We start from the raw sequence: 9,584 nt of genomic DNA on the forward strand, positions 1-9,584 counted from the left end.
TCCCATAGTGTGTGTGTGTGTGTGTGTGTAGGTACTATGTAGCACCTTTCTCAAACTGACAATGATCTTTCTGCTTATTTGCCCTCAGTGCTGGGGCTGTAGAAATTCTCTACTATACCCAGCTTGAGAAATAATTTGCATGATGTAAGTGGTCTGTATTTTTCTGTTTTACTCAGCTCTTAATATTTCTTTTTTTTTCTTGGATATTTTCTTTATTTCCCCTCTCCACACCTCCCTTTCAGAATTCCCCTACTGCTTACCCTCTCCCCCTGACTCTGTGAGGGTGCTCCCCTACCCACCTACTCCCATCCTCCCACCCTGGCATTCCCCTCCACTGGGGCATTGAACACCATAGCCCTGAGGGCCTCTCCTCCCACTGATGTCCAACAAGGCCATCTTCTGCTACATGTGTGGCCAGCACCATGTGTATTCTTTAGTTGGTGTTCCAGTCCCCAGGAGCTCTGGGGGTCTGGCCATGGGGCTGCAAACCCCCTCAGATCCTTCAGTCCCTTTTCCATCTCCTCCATCAGGGACCCCTGAGCTCAGTCCAATGATTGCCTAGGAGCTTCCTCTTCTGTATTTGTCAGAGTCTGGAAGAGCCTCTCAGGTGACAGCCATGTCAGGCTTCTATCAGCATGCACTTCCAGGCATCCATAATAGCATCTGGGTTTGGTGGCTGTATATGGGATGGATCCCCCGGTGGGGCAGTTTCTGTATGGCCTTTCCTTCCGTCTCTGCTCCATACTTTTGTAAGACTCCAGGGAGCCTAAGCAGGAACCCTCTGGGTGAAACACTCGAAAAAAGCAAGAGAAATTTATTTTTCCATTGCTCTGGGGTAGTCCCAGACCTGAAGGAGAGGCAGTGACACCTGACACTCATTCAGAGTTTTGATGCGGTTTCCAGGGGCACTATAGAGCATCAACAACTAGGCACAATGTGATTGGCAGAACGATCCACCCTTTAAACTGACTGGTCTTTAGGGAATGAGGTGAAAAGGAGTTGCCTTGTCTAAGGGCGGGCAACAGTCCATCCTGTGGAATGTGTCTCCACCCACAGGTCATTTCCCACACCTTGGTCTGAGCAATGCTAAGTAGCCTCTCTCTCTTCCAGGCATCTCATGACAGATGGTTGTGAGCTACCATGTGGTTGCTGGCATTTGAACTTAGGACCTTTGGAAGAGCAGTTGGTGCTCTCAACCACTGAGCCATCTCTCCAGCCCTTTATATTCTTCAATTGAGTGCAGGCCTGTGTATATTTATGATTTCTGGTTTCCTTGGTGATCTGTGGGTGCAAGGACCTTTGTGTCCCAACATCATGTTCCTCATTAAAGCGTGAAGTACTTTTGCAAGTGGGAGAAGTAGCTGAAGGGTGCATGTGTGGTTGCCTCAATCCCACATGGGAGGAAAAAGAAAGCAATCAAGGTGGGGGAAGGGGCAGAGGGAGTGGGGACAGGAAGGGGAATTAGGGAACATGATCAGGTTTTGAGGGAGGGGAAAGAGGACTTAAGTCCTGAGGGCCACTAGATGGTGCTGGTCTAACTGGTAGTCTGTACGTGGAAAAATGATTATAGATCCATACTTATCACATTGCACAAACCTTAAGTCCAAGTAGATCAATGACCTCAATATAAAACCAGATAAAATGAATCAAACAGAAGAGAAAGTGAGAAAGAGCCTAATATTCATTACTACAGCGGGAAATCGTAAAAATAATTCCAATGGCTCATGCTCTAAGATCTAGAATTGATAAATGGTACCATATGAAACTGGAAAGCTTCTGCAAGGCAAGGATATAGTCAACAGGACAAAGCAGCAACCTACAGATTGAGAAAAAATCTTCACCCATATCTAGTAGAAGGCTAATATCCAAAATATATAAAGAATTCAAGAAGCTAACCACCAAAAAACTGAACAAATCAATCAAAATATGGGGTATAGAACTAAACAGAGAATTCACAACAGAGTGAAGTAACTCAGATCCAAAAGTTATGTACTCACTAATAAGTAGATATTAACCAAAATACAGAATACCCAAGACACAACAAACAGTACTCAAGAAGGTTAACAAGCATAAGGACCCAAGTGAGTTTGCCTCAAACCCACTAGGGTAGGAGAAGAAAGTGATTATGGGGGAAAGGGGAAGAGGAAGGAAATGACCTGGTTGGGAGAGGGCACAGTGAGGGGAAGTAGGGAAAATGATCAGGTATTGGGTTTGGGGAACAGGACTGAAGCCCTGAGGGCCACCAGAAAGGATGGAAACAGATCACCTCTGGAGGTGGGGGGAAACTCTAGAATGGATGGTACATGGAAGTTGAAAAACTCTCAGGATTCAAAGGGAGGGATCTTGGATGAAGTGCTCTAGAGTGGGCAGTGGAACTTGTAGAGTCCATCTCCAGTGGAGGGACATGACATAAAGTGGAGGGATGGGGTTTTGATCCCACAGTCAAAAGCTCTGACCCAGAATTGTTCCTGTCTGATGAAACTGCAGGGACAAAATGGAGAAGAGCATGAGAGAAAGGACATCTAGTGACAGGTCCAAATTGGGATCAAGCTCAAGGGGGTCCAGGGTCCTGACATTGTCAATGGTGCTGTGATGTGCTTGCAGACAGGAACCTAGCATGGTTGCCCTTTGAGAAGCCTAACAAGCAGCTGAAAGAATCAGATGCAGATACTAGCACCCAGCCAATGGACAGAAGCCCGGGACCCCCATAGTTGAATTTGGGGAAAGCTGGAAAAATCTGAGGAGGAGGGTGTCCCCAGGGAAAGACCAGCAGTCTCAACTGACCTGAACCCTGAGATCTCTCTAGACACTGAGACACCAAACAGGCAGCATACAACCAGGCAGCTGTTATGAGTCCCTCGACACATATACAGCAGAGGACTGCATGGTTGGGGCCTTAGTGAGTCAAGATGTACCTTACCATGAAAAGCCTTTAGGCCCCAATGAGTGGGGTGGTTTGGTGGGGCTGGGTTGTGGGGTGGGGACATCCTCTTAGAGACAGAGTTGGGGGTAGGAGGTATGGTATAAGAAATGGTCATGGGGCAGACAGGGAGGAGGATGAAGTATGGACTGTAAAAAACAATTAATAAAAGTAAATAAATTTTAAAATTAAACAAAAAGCATTGCTTTGGAAATGACTCCCAGGTTCTCCTTGCTTGCAAATGGAAAGAAATCTGTCTTAACTCTTCTGTCTTGCCTCTTGTGATGGTTATTCTTGGGTGTCAAATTGGCTATACATGGAATTAACTAAAATGGCTACAGTTCTAGTACTGGGAAGGATTTTTCATAATTATATCTTTTTAAGTTGTAAACCCCTTTTAAAATCTGGATCTTTTGAAGTGATAAGAGATATCTTTATGTAGGCCATAGCTTCTAGTGGCAGACTACATTTATAAAGGTCCTTAAAGATGGTAGTTCGTTCTCCTTGTCTTCATGTCTTACCTCTGACTAGCAAGCTCACTTTTTTGAAAATTGGGCTACTTCTTCCTAATTGTGGTATAGACTGAAGACCAGCAGTGTCACTCAGCCACATGGACTGAGCCACTACTATATTCTTCATCTGTCCATTTGCAGACAGCCATTGTTGAACTGGTTAGACCACAGCTTGCAAGCCATTCCAATAAACCCACTTACTACATATACTGAGAGATCTGTTCTATCAGTTATGTTCATCTAGATACCATTATTAACATAGCTGTGGAGGTTTTTTCCCCTTCCAACTAAGGAAGTTGTGCTGCCTAGCAATAGTGTTGCATAGAGTTTATCCTCTGTTTCTCGCTTTTCTCCCATGGCTGAGTAAAGTCTCATACCTGCCAGGTGAAATGTAGCTGCAATTTACCTGAAATAAAACCATCGAACAAAAATCTTTATGTTTCTTAAAAATCTCTTTTTAATTGTTAATATTCAGGACACCCTTTTCCTGTGGGCCACATAGTTTATTTCACTGCAAGTTGAATCCTCGGCCTGCAAGCTATCAGCCTTAATTACAGGAGGGAGAAGGGGAAGTGCTGGAAGCAAGAAGGATAGGGGGTTAGAGGGAAGTCACAAGTGCTACTGAAATGCAAGTCTCTCCAGATCTGGAAAAGGTCTAGCTCTGGAATGGAAGCCTGGTACTGCAACCACCTTGCCTTATCCCTTCAGTGAACTTTCACCCTACTTATCTGGAAAAGGACTGACCCAGAATCATGGGCCAAGAAACTCTATGCTGCGTCCCTTCTTCACACTCTAACCTTAAGGGAGGTGCTTATGTCACTCAAGACATGCTGGCCAATCAGGACCTCCATTCTGACATGCCAGTCAGAAGTGGAGGCGGGTGCTTCCGGGTGCCTTGCTGCTGGTTCCATGCTGTAGTTGAGGAGGCTTGAGTGGTTTGTGTGTCCTGCTCTGTGTGCTACTGCTGGGTGCTGTGAGGGGAATTCAGGCGAGCTCTGACCTTGCGACATGGTGAGTATATGGCAGCTGCTTCCAATGGGAAGGGGCAGGCGATTGAACAACTGGAGCGAGTATGGTGAGTCCTCCCTGGGGCTGGGTGCGAACCGCAGCTCCACAAGGCAACCTTTGAGGTTATTTGTGGTTTACCTCCTCCCTGAGCTTCAAGGTGAACTTTGCCCAGGGGCTGCATCTGGCAAGCCATTGGAGCATAGGCTTGTGTGTGGAAACCTTGGCAAGATGGCAAACACAGAAATGCCTAGTTTCTACAGTATCTTCTACAATTTTTGCACTTTGTTTTAACGTTTTGATATAAGATATATTTGGAATTAATATGAGAAAGCCGTAAACGTCACCTCATGTCTTGAGTAGTTGTCCAATATTAAGCTGTGCAGACTTCTCCAACTTTATCCCATCGTGTAATAGTGCCTGCTGACTTCATATACTGTTGGAAGGAGTATAAAAGTTGATATTATTCTTAAGAAGCTGACTTGACATAAGAATAAGATATAGCTGGTGGGAGACCTCCCCATCTCAACTTTTGTACTTTGTACCTTTTTTTTCTTCCTTCCTTCCTTCCTTTCTTTTTCTTTTTCATTTTGGTTTTTTTGAGATGGGGTTTCTCTGTGTAGCCCTGGCTGTCCTGGAACTCACTCTGTAGACCAGGCTGGCCTCGAACTCAGAAATCTGCCTGCCTCTGCCTGCCAAGTGCTGGCATAAAAGGCATGCGCCACCACTGCCCTGCTACCTTCTTATTTTCTTGTCTTTTTCTTCCTTTGGGATCTTCCCCTTAGGACTGTGTCACTGTTTCAGGTCTCTGATGTACTTAAGAAGTACTTCTGGGGTATCTTTGGTGTGTAAATCTCCCCTCTGCCTAAGTGGCTAGACTTGCAGTCTTCTGTCCCTGTCTAAATTGTTCAAAGTGTAACCTGGAGGCTGAACATAAAAGAGATTAAGGATAATGGCAGCTGTGGAATGCAAGGCCTGTTCTAGGCTGGCTCCTCTTTGAGCAGTAACCAGTGATTGACACATGCTATTGTTAAAGAGATACTTCCTTTCTTTTTAAAATCGTTTCATTTATTTACATTCCAAATGTTGCTCCCCTTCCCAATCCCTCTTCTAAAAGTTCTTCACCCTGCCCCCTTCTCCTTTTACTCTGAGATGGTGCTCTCCCCTCCCCCTCCTCCACCCCCACTCCCACATCAACTCCCTTCTCTTTATCCCTCTTCCCTGAGGCATCGGGTCTCTCCCAGATTCAGCTCAGCCTTTCCCAATGAGGCAAGACAAGGTTGTCCTCTGCTACATATGTGCCAGGGATCAGTCCATGTGTGCTCAAAGAGATCTTTCTTTTCTTTCTTTCTTTCTTTCTTTCTTTCTTTCTTTCTTTCTTTCTGTTTGTTTTGTTGTTGTTGTTGTTGTTGTTGTTGTTGGTGGTGGTGGTGGTGGTGGTGGTGGTGGTGGTTTGGTTTGGTTTGGTTTGGTTTTTTTGAGACAGGGTTTCTCTGTATCGCCCTGGCTGTCCTGGAACTCACTCTGTAGACCAGGCTGGCCTTGAACTCAGAAATCCGCCTGCCTCTGCCTCCCAAATGCTGGGATTAAAGGCGTGCGCCCGGCTAAGATATTTCTTAATTAATGTTCTGATTTGAGTGTAGTAATTTCTCCCTGGGAAAGCATATCAATTCTAGAACAACTGCATCTTCAGCCTTTTAGGAAAAGGTTTCTGAGACATGGAATTGTTTGATTGTGTTTCCCTGGATTTCTTTAAGGGATGTATTCATTGCCACGTTAAGGACCTGTATCATCTTCATATAGTTGGTTTTAAGGACTTTTTCTTGTGCTTTCAGCTATGTTGGAATATTCAGGACCTGTTGGGATAGGATAGTTTGGCTCTGTTGCTCACCTGTTTCCCTGGGTGTTGATGATTATCTGCCTATGCTGTTGTCTAGGCATCTGGGTTTGGGGTGATTATCGGTCTAGGTTTTGATTTCTGGGTTCATCTTGCAAGGGAGTTTTTTTCCTGGGCTTCTGGTTGCCCTATGTATTTCCAGAGTGCGTTGGCTGAATGATGGCTATTTTATTGGCCTGCTTGGCTGGTGTGTTCAAGTGGGAATGCTTGCTGGTGTTGGAGGCTTGATGAAGAGGAGGCCAGGGAGATATGATCTTATCTATCCATAGGATATCATCTATTCATATATGAAGAGGGTGGTGAAGTTGACTCTGCTGTTCTGGTCCATTGCTAAGGACAACTGTGAAGATTGAGTTTGGGATAACTGATAGCATCAGTTATCAGTAGATCTGTGGGCAGCCTACCTGGTCTTCTGGCAAGCATGACATGTGGTTGAACAGACCTGAGGTAGGATAGGAAGGGTAAGTAGGGGTGGTATGTATTATCTCCAGAAGGCATAAACAGGGAGAGGAAGCTTCCCCTGGTATTCTGTTCTAGTGCTAAGGGTAAATGTAAGAATATAGTCACTGGTAAATGATAGTGGGATAAGACTTTGTACAGACTGCCCAGTCTTCTGGTAAGTATGGCCCATGGTTAAGCAGGGGGTGATTGACCATAGTTTGTAGCTAGGACACAGAGATCAGCAGGAAGAGATGTGTATTAGTCGGGATTCTCTAGAGGCACAGAATGTATGGAATGTCTCTCTATATTGAAGGAATTTATTGTGATGACTTACAGTTTGTAGTCCAACTCCCCACCAACAGTCAGCTGTGATAGGGAAGTCCAAGAATCTAGTAGTTCCTCAGCACTTTATAGGCCTACTTTTTCAGCTGGTTTTCTATAAAAGTCAATTCCAACAAAAGTGCTGGCAAGTAAATGCAAGCAGGTGAAGAGAGAATCTTCCTTCTTCCAATGTCCTCATGTAGGCCTCCAGCAGAAGGTGTGGCCCAGATTAAAGGTGTGTACCACCATGCCTGGATCTGGGGCTTGCCCAGTCCCAGGCTGACCGTGAACTCGGGGATCTCCTTGCCTCAGTCTCTTGGGATTACAGGCATGGGCTGGCTTTTGATGGCTGCTGTGCCTCAAGATCTCCATGTCAAGATCCAGGTCAGAAACTTGTATCTCCCAGCCTCAAGATCAAGATCACAGGTGTGCCTTCCAATTCTTGATTGTAGTTCATTCCAGATACAGTCAAGTTGACAAACAGAAAAAGCCATTACAGGGTGGAAAGGTGGGATTGTCTGTGGTGTCTGCCTGAGGCATGGACAGTGGGAGAGGAAGCTGCATCACTAGGGCCAACCATGAGTACTGGGTCCCAGGTAACAGAGAGTGGGGAAAGTCTGGAGGCATCCTACCTTGTCCCATACCCAACATCTTAATACTGAGACATCAGGTTCCCAGGGATCATGTATTGACTTCTTCGATCATTAGGTTTCTATTATTGATCTGCAATATCTTTGTTTGTTTGTTTGTTTGTTTGTTTGTTTATGGGATAAAAAGTACTATGTGGTCTGGGAAAGTCACTCAGTGAGTGTTCTTCTTGGAGTTGACCTGAATTCAGATAGCAGCTCTCAAGTGAGGAGGCTCACAAACACCTGCTATGACAAATACACAGAATCTGACAACTTCTCTGGTAAGTCACCTGTACACACATGGAAAGCATTCTCTGTCATTCACACAAATACATACCGAAAATTGAGGATCCACTTGTTTTCAAAAGAGCAAAACAAGCTCTTTAGCTGGATAATTTGTTATCTTTCATTTAGTTTTGAAAAGTGTGCACCTCCTCACTCTGGTGTAGACTTACATCCAATCATCATCAATCATAGGAAACAAAAGGATTTCTAAGTAATCCTAACAGACACCCTTTCTTTCTCATCAGAGAATGAGATACTTTTAGCAGTAAAAACTGTTGTCGTCCAGTTTTGAAACATTAGAATGCTTTAAGGAAATCTCTCCAAACAGAATATTCCTCTACCCTCAATACAATATCTATAATTGGTAAAGGAAAGAACCAGAGTGCACAGGATCCATGCTGGCCAGTGATTTCTTTGATTTTGATTATATTTCTGTGGTTTTTCTATTGTTATTATTATTTTTCTAAAAGCACTATTATTTTTATAGACCTATCTTTGTGTCTCCTTTTATCAATGATATTAGGGATATTTCTACCCTCATCTAATTGTGTTATGTTATTTTACTAACTATAATTATATTGTTGTTCCTCAGAAAAAATGATAGACGTTCACCTATTTTGTTTGGTACTTTGAAATTTTGCTATATTATTTTATTAGTTCCTTGAGTTTTTGTTGATTTGGGGACTTTCTATAGAGAAAGTTTTGGTTTACTCTTCTTGACTTTAAAGACTTGCCTTTCCCAGGTGGATTTCTGAGTTCGAGGCCAGCCTGGTCTACAAAGTGAGTTCCAGGACAGCCAGGGCTATACAAAGAAGCCCTGTCTCGAAAAACCAAAACAAAACAAAACAAAAAACCCAAAAAAACAAAAAAGACTTGCCTTTCCTCATTTCTTGGCACATCTATGTTTTTCCAGTTATTGCAGATTTCAATATTTCAGTTTTTTGCTATTTAAGTCATCTAAGTGATGAGACATCTGCCATGGACCACTGTGTGTAGGGAGTGGAAGTAACCAAAGAGAAAGATTTATGAGAAGTTGAAGGAGTAGGGCCATCTAAGTCCTTTGAACCTGAAGCTGCATGAGTCTGAGATAACTACAGGATTGGGTGTTTGTCCTGCTGGCATTCTTCTTGCTTTATTTATCTTCTCTCACTATGTACCCATTCCTTTCTATTGGGATGGGAATATGTATTCTGTGCCACTGTATGCTGGAAAGGTATGAGTTGTTTTTCTGAGTTTATAAGATGTAGCAGAGAAACCTTGAGTGTCAGAAGAGACCTTGGACATTTGAACAGGGTACAAGTTGTTGCAGAATATGGGAATCACTGAGGTTACCCTGCAATTATTTTCATCATGGGATGACCATGAACTTACAGTGACCAGAGTCAGAATGCAGTCAATTGACTGAAAAATCTCCCTGTCTGGGATGATGTCTGACTGTTTGCAGGGAGGAGTTTATTAAAACTCAATTCTACCCAATTTTGCTACCCTAATATTTTTATAATTTTAATTTTGTTGTTTTTGTTTCTTTTTTTTTCTTTCTTTCTTTCTTTTTTTTTTTTTTTTTTTTTTTTTTT

The sequence above is a fragment of the Mus caroli genome, chromosome 7, assembly GCF_900094665.2.
Source record: "Mus caroli chromosome 7, CAROLI_EIJ_v1.1, whole genome shotgun sequence".
Lineage (NCBI taxonomy): Eukaryota > Metazoa > Chordata > Mammalia > Rodentia > Muridae > Mus > Mus caroli.